The sequence below is a fragment of the Lactuca saligna genome, chromosome 7, assembly GCF_052625555.1.
Source record: "Lactuca saligna cultivar CGN05327 chromosome 7, ASM5262555v1, whole genome shotgun sequence".
Classification (NCBI taxonomy): domain Eukaryota; kingdom Viridiplantae; phylum Streptophyta; class Magnoliopsida; order Asterales; family Asteraceae; genus Lactuca; species Lactuca saligna.
Genome location: NC_136423.1, coordinates 145,608,938 through 145,624,704, shown reverse-complemented (window position 1 = coordinate 145,624,704; position 15,767 = coordinate 145,608,938).

The window sequence follows — 15,767 nt, the reverse complement described above, 5'->3', positions numbered from 1 at the left end:
TTTCCCCCTTCATAATTCCATATTATCAACAAGCTATGCCCAATAATCCTCACACATAAAATACGCCCATACTGTCCACCCATACGTTAACAGCCCAAGTATACCCTTCAGGTAACGGATACACTAGTGGTGTAACATCCCAAAATATGGTCCCAAAATTTTTATTTTTAAATAGATAAATAGTATTTCCAAATATCATCCATACATCTCAACATAACCAATGTATCAAATGTCATAAAAATCAAAGTAAAATAGCATATATGGAATCCCAATGGTGTGTGTGATGCAGTCAACCCAAGCTCTTCCCTTTGCAACCAGAAGTACCTGAAACATAAACTGAAAACAATAAGCACACAGCTTAGTGAGTTCCCCCAAACTACCCCATACCATACATAATAAATCACATACTGGGCCCCCATTCGACATCGGGCCTCACCCGGCATCGAGCCACGCTCGGTTTACAGATCTATTGTTCTCAGGCCTCGCCAGTCACTACGCCTCACCTGCTATACACATACAATACATCACATAAACATGCTAATTCATATAATGATCATAAACACTATCATATGTTCCAGTCATCGCGCCTCGCTCGGCATCGAGCCCCGCCCAGTATACATAGCAACACATAATACATGCACGGGTCAGGTAGAGTCCTAGCATCCTAGAATAATCAATAAGGGTTGACATTGGTACCTTAGACCCACTAAACCCAGTGAGGAAATTAACCTCAAATGTTGAATCTCAAAGAAAGAAATCCATAGCAGTCGCCCTAACAACTCCCCGGGCTATTAGTGAAAAAATGACACCCAACCAATACTTGGGTCTCAATCAATTTCCAATACTCCATACTTGGGGTAAAATGACCATTTTAACCTTGTAATAATTTAATCCATGACTAAGGCCCTAATCCACAATATAAAAGGCCAAAAACTGAATAATCTTCCAAGGCCTACTAGCGGCCCACTTAGTGCCTAATTTTCCAAATTGGGCCCAAACCCAATCATATCCTTTGTCCAAAAGCCTGATTTTAGATGGCCCACTAAGGACCAAAGAAACAAGGTCCAAGGAATGGACCAAACCAAGGCCCAATTGTGTAAAGCCCACTCTGACTGAGTACGTAGGGCGTACTCAGCTATATGCGGTGTGTACTCGCTTGCTGGCTTGTACGCTACGCATACATACTTGTACTCCCAGGCCCCAACGTACTCCTCTATTAAGCCACTTTTTGACATTAAGCACTTAATGCTTATCCCAAACCATAGAAATGAGTCCTAATCAATGTCTAGACCTATTGAGCATTAGTGTTACCGGTTGATCTAAAACTAATTGGTGTTAGAAGGGGCACAACCTTACCCATATAGCGCATTCAGCCCTCTAGGACCAGGCATTCAATTGCGACACTCCAGGCCATCGTGCGAGGACTTGGTTGATGCCATTTCTGGCCCCCAACAATGCCCCCTGAGAAATTTCTCCCTGAGAGAATCGAACCCTCGCCACTGGCTCTGATACCACTTGTTGAGCATCCGTGCTACCGGTTGATCTAAAACCAATTGATGTTAGAAAGGGTGCAACCTTACCTATATGGCGCATTCAGCCCTCCAAGACTAAACATTCAATTGCTGCAATCTAGGCCATCGTGTGAGGACTTGGTCGATGCCATATCTGACCCCCCCAATAAGACCCGTAAGGTCACTGAATTGGTGACTTTGCATTCCCCAAATGAACCCAAACTCAAATATACCATTCTAGTTCCATGTAAGTGGCACTAACTCATGCATGGATGGATCTCAACCTCAAAAATGACAACTTTATGAATTAAGGACCCAAATAACACCAATAGTAGCAACTCTAAGCTTCAAAAAAGATGTAGATTCATAAGATCTCATCAATGGGGCCAAAAGAGTCCATAAACCTCAAATGATTGCCAAAAGATGATGAGGTTCTGGATCTATAAGCCTTCACTTCTTCAATGAAGTTTCTAGAATGGACACCTTCCTTCAAATCACCAAAATACTCTTCCAAATGGCCTTCTAAGCTCCAAAATCACAGAAGATGGGATTAGGGTTTGAATATAGGATAAAAGGGACAAGGAGGCTGGTGAATTGAGGGTTTCAAGTCTATAAGGATGATTATATAGTGGCCAACCCCTAAAATTAGGGTTTTCATTAATCATTATGTACGCCCCGCATACGAAGCTGTACTCCCTGTGTACGCATCCGGGACCCTAATCACACCCTCGCATGAGTAAGCTAAGCGTACCACTAAGTACGCCCTGCATACTTGCTTCATCACTTGTACGCTAAGTGTACTTGATTGTATGCCCTACGTACAACTCAATGGTCAAAATGGGACAAGTTAAATATGCAAGGTCAAATGAGAAACTTACCTAGATTGAAGCGTTACAATTTCACCCCACTTGAATCCGACTTCATCCTCGAAGTCCTCTGCCCTGAACAACGTTGGATAATGCTCTCTCATCTCGTCCTCGGGCTCACATGTCCTCTTTGATCCCTTGTGGTGCTGCTACTGCATTTTCACCAGCTCTACGACCTTGTTCCTCAATGTCTTCGTCTTCTGATCCAAAATTGCCACTGATCTCTCGATATAATTTAGGCGATCATCCACCTGAATATCCTCCAAGGGTACAACTACGGAATCATCCACTAAACACTTCCTGAACCGGATGCCACATTTCCAAGGAGACACCTTCAAGAGAACCATATCTCCCACTTGGAACTCCAAGTCTGACCGACACTTGTCAACATAACTCTTCTGTTGACTCTGAGTTGTTCTGAGCCTGCTCCGAACCTATTGAATCAGCTCAATGGTCTTAAGCACCACCTTGGTGCTCCTCATGACCCACTGATCGACCTCTCCCCAACAAATCAGGGTCATGCACTTCATCCCGTAGAGCATCTCGAAAGGAGGTCGATCGATGCTAGCGTGATAACTGTTTTTATACGAAAATTCCACTAACGGAAGATACGTATCCAAAATCCAACACACACGCATGCAACATATCCTCAAGATTCTGAATAGTTTGCTCACTCTGAACATCAGTGTAGAGATGAAATGTTGTACTAAAAAGAGACAAGTGCCCATCTCTTCATGAAATCGCTTCCAAAATCTGGAAGTAAAACGAACATCCCTGTCTGAAACCACTGATACTGGCACCCCATGACGTGTCACTACCTCCTAGATATAAATCTCCACCAACTTCTCTGCATATATGCTCTCATGGAACGGAATGAAATGTGCACTCTTGGTCAAAGGATCCATGATGACCCAAATAGAATCCACTATGCACGCGGTCCTGGGAAGCTTCGCGATGAAATCCATGGTTATGTCTTCCCAATTCCATATGGGAATCTCCAATGGATGCATCTTGCTGTGAGGTCGCTAATGTTCGGCCTTGACCTTCCTGTTGGTCAAGCACTACTCGACATACCATGTTGTGTCCCGCTTCATGTAGGGCCACCAATAATCAGGATGAAGATCCTTATATATCTTCATCGCCCCAGGATGGATGGAGAACCTTGACTTGTGGGCCTCATCCATCAGCACCTGGCGCACACCACCCCAATAAGGTACCCAGACCCTCCGATGCAGGGTCAATAATTCACGACTATCAAAATTGAAGGAACCCACCTTACCCATAATGCGCTAGCTCTTCTGGTTCTATTCCTTCATAGCCTCGACTTGAGCCTCGCGGATCCGCTCCAAAAATTGAGTAGTACCTATCATCCTCAAGCATATATCTTTGATCGGAGCCATGAACACCTTGAGACTGAGAGCATCGGCCACCACATTGGCCTTCCTTGGGTGTTGTAATCATAATCCTTCACCACATCGAACCAACGTCACTACCTCGTATTCAGGTTCGGTTGATCCATCAAATACCTCAGGCTCTTGTGGTCCGTGTAAATAGTACAATGAAGCCCATAGAGGTAATGTAACCAAATCATGAGGGCGAAAACAACGTCCCCCAACTCCAAATCATGCATCGGGTAGTTTGCCTCATGTGTCTTTAGCTGCCTCGAAGCGTAAGCGATCACGTGACCCTGCTGCATCAACACGACACCCAAACCCGTGATCGAGGCATCACAATAAACCAAAAAAAATCATCAACACCCTCTAGCAAGTTCAGAATCGGTGCCTCAAACAACCGTTGACTAAGAGTCTAAAAAGTTTCATGCTGCTCAAGCCCCCAACGAAATGACACCGACTTGTTGGTCAGTCGGGTTAATGGAACAACGATCTTGGAGAAATCCTGGATGAATCTCCAATAGTAACTCGTCAGACCAAGAAAACTATGAATCTCAGTTGGAGACCTCGGAATCTCCCACTGCATCACAACCTCAACCTTGGCCGGATCAACCAGAATACCCTTCTGGTTGACAAGGTGCCCCAGAAACTGCACCTCGTGTAACCAGAACTCACATTTTGAGAACTTTGCAAAACGTCTCTCCCTCCTCAATGTCTCCAGCACTTCCCTCAAGTGCTCCTCGTACTGCTCCCGAGTCTTGGAATAGAATAAGATATCATCAATAAATACTATCACGACTGATCCAGCATCGGTCTGCACATGCGATTCATGAGATCCATGAACACGGCAGGAGCATTGGTGAGCCCAAATGACATCACCACGAACTCATAATAACCATATTTGTTGAGAATAAAACCCTAATTGTGATTTGATGAACAAGATATGGAAAATAAGAACAAACACAATAAAGAAGATATGTCGAATGATCACTCGATTTATTCAAAACATGAGGAATAAATTATACTTTTAGAATAGACTACAGAATCTAACCTTACATAAGAAACCTCACAATGTTTGGCGGCTACATTTTGCCTCACTCTTAACCCTAATTATGAATAATGCATAACTATTTATAGGGAAAAGACAAGTCTTGGTCTTTTAGCCTACACTTCATCAAGGGGACCCGTTGCCATAATCCATGGAGTACTTTAAACCCTACAATCTACCCCTCAAAGTATGGAATGGATGACAAGGCTTCAACTACCAAAACAAGCATCTAGAAAATAAGAAAAGATCTCACAACGAGGAATATTTGAAGCAATCCACGAATCTTGATTCTTCAATAGTCTTCAAAAACAGGTTCTAGGATATATATGAATCCAGCACTGAAGTAATATTTTAAACTTCATTTTCTGATGTAATCCCAACGATCTTCAATAAAGTCAAGCCCTCCATAAAAACTCATTTCAGAATTAAGAAACCAAATCACTTCTTATCTTTGAAGAACTCCCCCTCCAAGTCATAATGATCTTCAAATAAGATAATGATAAAAGCCACTAAAAATATCATGTAACAACCAAAATTTTAAGATTTGTAATGCCACTTGATCGAGAAATTACTAGAAGTCGGAGATATATCAAGACCTTAGAAGACATCGACCAAGAACTGCTACTATAAAGGTTACTTCTCTATAAAAGTTTTAGAAGAGCTCGATGAGGAACTGCTACTGTAAAAGCTACCTTCATAATTCTACCACAAGATTTATCAAAAATCTTCAAATTTGAAAAGTCACAAATCCAATTTCAAATGGCCATACCAAATTCTCCCCCGATTTATAATAAAAACGTGATTTTAAAGCCTTCAAATGGTCATGAGAATGATCTTGAATGGATAAAAACTTACTATGCTCCCCCGCGACAAAATGATATACACAATGAAGTATAAAATCTGAAAGAGTCGAAAAAATTTGACGTTATTGTTAGAATAGTGTCTAAGGCTGCCACTATATTAGGCAAGTATTTGACCCGATTGTGCATGGTCCTTTTGGGTTGCCTTCACCATAGCAACTTGGTAGGATGATTTATTATGAGAGAATAGATATTATTAATATATTATGAGAATAATATAAGGAATAATAATATAGTTATTTGATTAATATAAGTCATAGACTTAAGGAGATTAATTAAATAAGAGGGTATAAACTGTCAATTGTTTGATAGTTACACTTTAGACTGTAGATCCTTATAGGAGATAGGGTGGACGATTTCTAGGGCTTGGATAAGCCAAAATCATCCAAAGGATATCTAAGGTAAGGATATGGATTAACTTAAAGTCTAAGTTATCCAACTAGGGTTTAAGCTGTAACCCTTAAGGAGTCTACAAGTATAAATAGACCCTATGGGATAGAGAATTCGGTACATCTTCTAAAGTAAAGATACTCTAGCCGAATTCCTCCCCTCTCCTCTCTCTCAAATCATCCTCTTTTCTAGTTGGTGTTTGTAAGCCATTAGAGGAGTGAAAATTGTGACTCTAGAGCTCCAAGACAACAAGATCAAACAAGAGAGTCAAAGGTATGTTTCTAGATCTGATTTTTGTGGTGTTCTTACACCTAATAAGTCATTAGAAGCCTTGGATTCAACGCATGTTTAATAGAGAAACCTAGATCCGAGCATTAGGGTTTGTATGCGCACTTAGGAATGTTCTTATGTACAAAACCCATTAGTGGTATCAGAGCCTTGATTGGTTTCTATTAAACTGATGCTTGAATGTTTGAATCTTAACTGCAAAATTCGATTTTTTGTGTTTCTGAGTCATGGAGTCGGCGAGTTCCAAAGTGGACTCGGTGAGTAGGCCTGACTCGGCGAGTCCCTTTGTGTACTCGGCGAGTCTAAGCGTCAGGAATGGCCAAATTCGGGATTTCTTCTTGATTATCTTATGGAAATTACCTTAATCATATTAGATCAACCCTAATCCGATTTTGTGATATATATGACTATATTTTTGATCTAATTCAAGATAATTATCAATTAATAAAATATTTGATTTCCTTATATGATAATTATTAATTAAATATGGATAATTATGTGATTTAGATTATTTGTTATTTGATCCTTTATGTTTTAAATGTTTAAAACTAGTCCTCAAGTGTTGAAATTTATGTTTTGTGATTAAAAGTTTAATTTAGACAATTTAAATTTCAAATCCTAGAATTTTACAAGTTTAAAATACAACCCTATACTAATATAATATTACAAGATTTATATATATATATATATATATATATATATATATATATATATATATATATATATATATATATATATATAACTTAAATGCTAGTCTTACCGTTAGTAGGCCTCATTCAAAAAGCCGGTCTATAAGGTGGGTATAAGGTTGCGGCCTATAAAATGGCGCTTAATGGGTGTACACTCACACCCACCGCTCGCTTGATTGGTGGAGGGTCGTTAGCCGAACGGGTAGGATAGGGCAACCTCATCCTCTCATTAAAAGTATAATAAGAAATACAAAGTAACTACATGTTTTCTTAAAATTTCCCAATCTTAGTTACTTAATGAAAAGTGAATTGATGCAATCCCATGAAATTACACTTTGCACCTTGCTAAGAAGTTAGTGGAGCGTGTGTGGTTTACCGGCACACTAATTGGTTCTAAGCGAAGGTGGCAAAGGGTGATTCATTGTTTATCATAGTTCGATGGAGCGTGTGTGGTTTACCGGCACATCGAATAGGTGATCGTTACAATGAAGGCACCATGTGAATTTGCATGGTAATTCACACCCGCTTTGTGATCCTCGGTATCCCAATCACAAACAAGAGGGGCATATCGAGATTTAAACATGCCATTGAAAAGTTATGGTGGAGAATTAGTGAATCATCATTCACTTACCTTCAAATTGTTTGCATGTTAGATTACGACATCCCTTTTCTAATGTGTAAATATTGTTGTTGGATCCTAGCCCTAATTTTATTATTGGGTGAATATTAGGGATTGATATTCTAATCTATCTTTTTCCTTTCTAATTATAGATGTCGAACGCCAACAATGCTGCTGCGAGTTCTTTCACTTTGATGAGCTTTTGTCAAAAGGTCACCTTTTGTGGAACGAACTTTAGCGAATGGATAAGATACATTCGCATGATTGCTCGCTATGAGGATAAGGAGTATGTCCTCGATGAGAAGCTCGAGAAAATCAACCCCGAAATTGCTACTCCCGCCGAAATCACCGCTTTCGAAACTCACGAGCATGATGCAATGAAAGTGCATTGCATCATGATCGCGACCATGAACTCCGAATTCCAAAAGTCCTACGAGGACATGTATCCGTACAAAATGCACCAAGACTTATTGGAGAGATACCATCAAAACGCGAGATAGGAGCGTTATGAGATTTTCACAAACATGATTTCTGCCAAGATGGGTCATGGAGAGTCTCTTACCGTGCACTTGCAAAAGATGCAAAGGTATGTCGATCGCCTTCGCAAGTTAAATGTTGACTTTGGGGAAGACTTGGCGATCGACATGGTGCTTCACTCTTTGCCTCCGAGCTACAATCAATTTAGGATGACCTATCACATGAACAAAGAAGAGGTCACCCTAAGCAAACTCCAAGGTCTCTTGAGGGTCGCTGAGAGCAACTTCAAGGACAAGTCTGTTGCACCAACTCCCAATCCGCCCGCTGCTCCTATCTTTGCAATTGGACAAGGAAAGGGAAAGAAGAGGAAGGCTTCGTTAAAGAACCATCGCAAGGTGAAATCCCGAGATGGTGCCTCTTCTAGTGGGACCAAAGTTGATCCTGCTAAGCCCTGCTCCAACCCGAAGGAGGCAAAGTGCCACCACTGCCACAAGATAGGACATTGGAAGAGAAGTTTCCCGAAATACCTGCAAGCCATCAAGGAAAGAAAGATCAAGCCATCTTTCGCAGGTATATATACAATTAAATCTAATGATTCCCACAATACTTCTTGGGTTCTTGATACCGGTTGTGGTTACCACATTTGTTCTAATGTGCAAGGACTAAGAAGAAGTAGAGACGTGGAGCATGGAAGAATAAATCTAATCATGGGGAACAGAAGATCATCGCCTGTGACCAAGATTGGAGTGTATTCTTTAGTGCTTAGGAATAGTTTATCTTTAGATTTGAACAATTGTTGCTATTCGCCAGAAATGGCTAGAAACATCATTTCTTTTCATGGTTTGTTTAGACAAGGTTTTAGATTTTCTTTTAACAATGAGAATGGTTCTATTTTAGCTTATCTAAATGGTGTCTTTTACTTTGAAGCTATATCATGTAATGGAATTTATGAAACTGTTATGATTGTTTATAACTTAGGAAATGATGTTTTGTACTTGGATTCTTCCAATAGTATGGATAAGGCATCCTTATGACATTGTCGTCTTGGACATGTCAACAAGAAACGCATAGCCCAACTCCAAAAGGATGGAGTGTTGGAGTCATTCAACCTTAGGGAAGATGACACATGCGGGTCTTGTTTACTTGGAAAGATGACTAAGTCACCCTTCGCTGGTACGTGCGAAAGGGGTGAGGGTCTATTGGACCTCATACATACCGATTTGTGTGGACCGTTTAGATCTACCACGAAGGATGGTAACCGTTTCTACGTGACTTTTACCGATGACTATAGTAGATATGGGTATATCTACTTAATCAAGCAAAAGTCAGAAACTTTTGAAAAGTTCAAAGAGTTCAAGAATGAAGTGGAGAATCAATTGGGCAGGAAGATCAAGATGCTTCGATCCGATCGAGGAGGAGAGTACCTAAGTCTAGAATTCCACGATTATCTCAAGGAGTGTGGAATAGTTTCACAATTGATGCCACCTAAGACACCACAATTGAATGGTGTGTCAGAAAGGCGTAATCGAACCTTGTTGGACATGGTTCGCTCTATGATGAGTCGTGCTTCGCTATTTATCTCTTTTTTAGGGGTATGCCTTAGAGACTGCCGCCCATATCCTTAACCGAGTCCCTACTAAGAAGGTTGCCAAAACACCTCACGAGATGTGGATGGGTAAAGCTCCTTCGTTAGCACATATCAAGGTTTGGGGTTGCGAGGCTTTCGTAAGAGGAGATACTCACAACAAGCTCGAACCTCGTAGTGAGCGATGTATTTTCATCGGCTACCCACAGAAATCCTTTGGATATCTCTTCTATAGACCGAAGGACAATATTGTCTTTGTTGCGAGGAGAGGAGTTTTCGGAGAGCGAGAACTCATAGGCCAAGGAGACAGTGGGAGGTAAATCGATCTTGAAGAGATTCAAGAGTCGATAGATGAAGGAACCTCAACCGATGGCGCTCAACCCGAGGAGGAAACTCCGGTTGAACCGATTGACGTATAATTCCCTCTTAGATGTTCCGAAAGAGTTAGGTTTCAACCCCAGTTGTATGGTTTTCATATTACTACCGAAGGGGACACGTATATTAGTGATAGTACACTAATAAATCTTGATGAACCTAATAGCTATAAGGAAGCCATGGCAGGCCCAGAGTCTGCAAAATGGAAAGAGGCAATGGATAGCGAGATCCAATCCATGTATGATAACCAAGTTTGGAATTTGGTTGATAATGTGCCCGGACGTAAGACCGTTGGGTGCAAATGGATCTTCAAGAAGAAGACCGACGTGGATGGAAAGGTACACACGTATAAAGCGCGATTAGTTGCGAAGGGCTTTACTCAAACTCCCGGAGTTGACTATGAAGAGACCTTCTCACCAATTGCGAAGATAAAATCTATTAGAGTGATGCTAGCTATTGCCGCATTTCATGATGATGAGATTTGGCAAATGGATGTCAAGACCGCTTTACTTAACGGAAAGTTGGCTGAGGATGTTTACATGGCTCAACCAGTGGGGTTTGTGGATCCAAAGCATCTGAATAGAGTGTGTAAGCTTGAGAAGTCCATTTATGGACTAAAGCAAGCGTCTTGCAGATGGAATCTTTGCTTCGATGAGAAAATCAAAGAGTTTGGATTTGTACGAAGCGAAGATGCATCGTGTGTATATGTCAAAGCCAGTGGGAGTGTTGTAAGCTTCCTCGTTCTATATGTCGATGACATATTACTCATAGGAAACGACGTCCTGACTCTGCAGGAAGTTAAGTCCTAGCTCAGGAAGTGCTTCGCTATGAAGGACCTCAGAGAGGCTTCCTATATTTTGGGAATAAGGATAGTAAGAGAGAGAAGTAAGAGACTAATAGAACTTAGTCAGAACACTTACTTAGAGAAGGTACTAAAACGTTTTAGTATGGAAAACTCGAAGAAGGGAGAGTTACCGATACAAAGCAATGCCAAGTTGAGTAAGACTCAAAGTCCGAGTACCGAATCCAAGATAGCTGAAATGAGCCGAGTTCCATAAGCTTCCGCAGTAGGGTCAATCATGTACACTATGACTTGTACTTGCCCTGATGTAGCCTTTGCTTTGAGCATGGTTAGTAGATATCAAGGGAATCCAGGCAGAGCCCATTAGGTTGCGGTGAAGAATATCCTTAAGTACCTTCGGAGGACGAAGGAATGGTTCTTAGTCCTTGGAGGAAGTGATGATTTGAAGGTGTGAGGGTATAGTGACGCCAGTTTTCAGACCGACAGGGACAACTACCGTTCGCAGTCGGGTTGGGTCTTTACCCTGAAGGGAGGAGCAGTAACTTGGAAGAGTTCCAAGTAGGAAACCGTAGCTGATTCAACGTGCGAATCAGAGTACATCGCAGCGAGCGAAGCGTCGAAGGAGGCAATATGGCTAAAGAACTTCATTGGTGATCTTGGAGTTGTACCTGCCATAAAGGAGCCCATGGAGATTTTCTGTGATAATGAGGGAGCGGTTGCCCTTACCAAGGAACCGAGAGATCATGGTAGATCGCGACATATCGACAGAAAATATCACTTTATTAGACATCGTGTAGAAGAAGGACAACTCGTAGTGAAGAGAATATCATCGGAAGATAACCCAGCAGATCCGCTTACGAAGGGATTGGGTAGGGTTAAGCATTTGCAGCATGCTAGGAGTATTGGGCTGAAGGATGATATTAGCATAGATTAGATAGTATTAGAAACGTGTAATAGATAAATGTAATTGACATTTGATGATTAAATAAAGGAGTTTTATTTATAAGTAATGTTACTATCTTATGTTAATTGTTTAACTATTGTTTCACTTTGCATGTTTTGACTTCCAGAATAATTGAGTTTATTAAGAATAATCGAATTGTTCAAATAGTCCACAATCGTTCATATGTCGGAAGTAGATATGAATGAAGATTGTCATGAATAGGTATGTAGAGTGTCTAAATGGTGTTAGACATAGCAAAAGATTTCTGCAACGTTCATGAGTGCTTATGAACTAGGTTTGAGCATTGGAATAAACCCGCGCTTGCTGGAATCACCTTATGGAATGTGATAGTAAATGGGTGATCGCAAGAAGATAATATCATATAGTCTTAAAACCTAGATATATGGTTTGTTATTGGTTAATTGATTGTACATTGATAATGCAAAAACGCATTGGTAACTCGATGTTATAAAACACATTGTTGTGTGTAGTTGGTTAATGAATAAGTAAATGCATATATGTTGAAGTTTATTTGTAACTTTTATCCTAAGAAGGAAAAAGTGATATCTCGGCCGCTCGATGATTTGATTTGACTTAGGTGTCGGGCCCGTTCAGAACTGAATTGATGTGTTCGATTAAGTTCTTTGTCAAATAAATCGGAAATTGAGAAACCAAATGCTGGACTAACTATTCCATAGTATTGTCAGCATGATATCTAACAGAGGGTTGCACGCTCCCTTATCTGAAGGACAAGATTGATTAGATCAGAGTTTGACAGCGTCTTTGAGAGCTACGATTGCAAATCGGAATGTACCTGCACATATAGTTACTAGACTTATCCAAGTGGGAGACTGTTGGAATAGTGTCTAAGGCTGCAACTATATTAGGCAAGTATTTGACCCGATTGTGCATGGTCCTTTTGGGTTGCCTTCACCATAGCCACTTGGTAGGATGATTTGTTATGAGAGAATAGATATTATTAATATATTATGAGAATAATATAAGGAATAATAATATAGTTATTTGATTAATATAAGTCATAGACTTAAGGAGATTAATTAAATAAGAGGGTATAAATTGTCAATTGTTTGATAGTTACACTTTAGACTGTAGATCCTTATGGGAGATAGGGTGGACGATTTCTAGGGCTTGGATAAGCCAAAATCGTCCAAAGGATATCTAAGGTAAGGATATGGATTAACTTAAAGTCTAAGTTATCCAACTAGGGTTTAAGCTGTAACCCTTAAGGAGTCTACAAGTATAAATAGACCCTATGGGATAGAGAATTCGGTACATCTTCTAAAGTAAAGATACTCTGGCCGAATTCCTCCCCTCTCCTCTCTCTCAAATCATCCTCTTTGCTAGTTGGTGTTTGTAAGCCATTAGAGGAGTGAAAATTGTGACTCTAGAGCTCCAAGACAACAAGATCAAACAAGAGAATCAAAGGTATGTTTCTAGATCTGATTTTTGTGTTGTTCTTACACCTAATAAGTCATTAGAAGCCTTGGATTCAAAGCATGTTTAATAGAGAAACCTAGATCCGAGCATTAGGGTTTGTGTGCGCACTTAGGAATGTACTTATGTACAAAACTCATCAGTTATCGCGAAGAACGACTTTCCGAACCGCCAAGGCTTGATGGAATCCTTAATTTTATGTTCACGAAAAAATATGCTCATTTAAAAAAAATCCAAAACTGTTCACCAGCCCTCAAATTTGCAAACTTTTTGAAAATGGGCTGAAACTATCACATTGTTGAAAGTCAGGGGATTACATCGGAATCGGACAAAAATCACCAAGCTGTGAAAACAACACTGACCAAAAGTGCCAAATCACTGAAGTTGCAGGGACGAGAAGTGAAACATAAGCTTTCTTCCCCACTTTATTCATGATGAAAAGAATGACTGAATGGTGTCTCAAACGAATGTTCACATACGAAACCACAAATACGATTCAATTCAATTCCATTGTTTCCTAGCACAAAGACGTGAATTTGAGTCCAGTTTCATTTCAGATTGAGAGCCGACTGGAACTCCGAATCCATACATACGAGAGATTCGAATCACAGTCACAGATTCACTGCGAATCCCAATTAACAAGTTCACTACAAATCAATGTCAACCAATGGTAAATCTAAATCCAATCACAGATTAGTGCTCTCTCTGTCAACTAAAAAGGAAAGCTAACCAGACAAGACTTTCATTCGCAGTACACCCCAAATCTCAATCAATTTTGACTTTTCATTTTGACCATTATTCATCCCGATTAACACTCGTTCACATCATAAATTTAAATATGACTTAAGCCGTGATTGCAAGACCCATTTTATTACGTGTGACATCCCCAAAATCAGGGCCAGAAAAGACAGGTTTCATTTATGCTTTTAAAATAATTTCAGAGATCCTTTTGATTTAAAAGAGTTGCGGAATTTGTTCCCAAAGACAAAATATGATAAAATAATATTTACCAAAGCATTTCATAAAGAAATGTATTTTCATTATATAATCAAAACTCGGGATGTCATGTTCCGATACAGACACAAAAGCATAAACAACAAAAGATAGACCATACAACAGTTACATATAACAACTGGTCTAATAAACAAAATAACTTGATGATTCATCCATCTTATGCCCTCGTGCCACTACCTGTAATACAAATAAACTGAGTGGGTCAGGCTTGGGAGCCTAGTGAGCATATAGGGTTTTCAACCCACAATAAATAATTATATTTAATTTCACCAACAAACAATAACCCAATTACCCATTCCCGTTATCCTCACTTTACGTCCCTAAAACAACATCTATTACCAGGGACCTAATCTAGGATTTTCATTGGGACGGACATTACTGCAAAGGGATTTCCTCAACAATAGATGTCCTAAAGGAAACCATGAGGGGGATAGAGTACACCGGTGAACACATCGTTCACAACACTACAGGTTATGAACCTACTAGCGTTCCACAGGACTGGCTAGAAAGAGTCTGTGGTCGTTATCCATACTCCGCTGAATAACTAGATCAACAACAACAACATCGAGGCCTCTCATCCGTTTATCACACATCAACTATCTACCCATGTTCTACCCAACATTTTAGTAGATAAAAATATATATTTTTATACATAGTTTAAAACCTGTATTATACAGATGAGACACATACACATAACATGTATATCATAGAGAATAAATCATATCTATGAGATAGAAGAAAGTGAATATACATTCACACATGTCACAACAAAATATATACATAACACGTATTTTATATAAAATACTTCATAATTATGTGTTAGAAGAAAGTAACTACACACTCACTTGACCAGAAGATGATCGGACAACACTACGACTTGTAGAAGTAGTATCCTTCGGTAGATCTGGAAGATCTTCACAAAAATCGGGCTTCTCACGGGCAGAGCTTCGGCTCGGGAATTGTACTTCTCGGGATCTTCGGGGCTTCGGGACTTGCTTTGGGGCTCAGGAATGATATCGGGGCTTCGGGGTATAAGTTGCACGCAAAACGATGCAAAACGAGAGAGAGAGAGAGAAGAAAAATTGAGCAATAGAATCGGCTACCCTCGTATGCCCTTTTATATAGGCTGAAGACTCGCATTACGCTGGGCGTAATGCTCAGTACGCGGGGCGTACGCTTCGGATTCGTCATCGCTTACATCATCGGAGCACTCGAGTGCGAGGTGGTGCATAAATCGGGGTATGTTGGGCGTAGTTCAGATCAGATCGGTGACTCCTTCGGATATCCATCCGAATTAAAGATTAAATAATAAATATTAATTATTTAAAAACTTCAGAAATTCATATCTTCTTCATACGAACTCCCTTTTCGATGTTATTTATATCTACGCATAGGTGAGACTACGCTCTACAACTTTCGTTTAGACTCCGTCGGCTAACTTTGATTTACTTTTA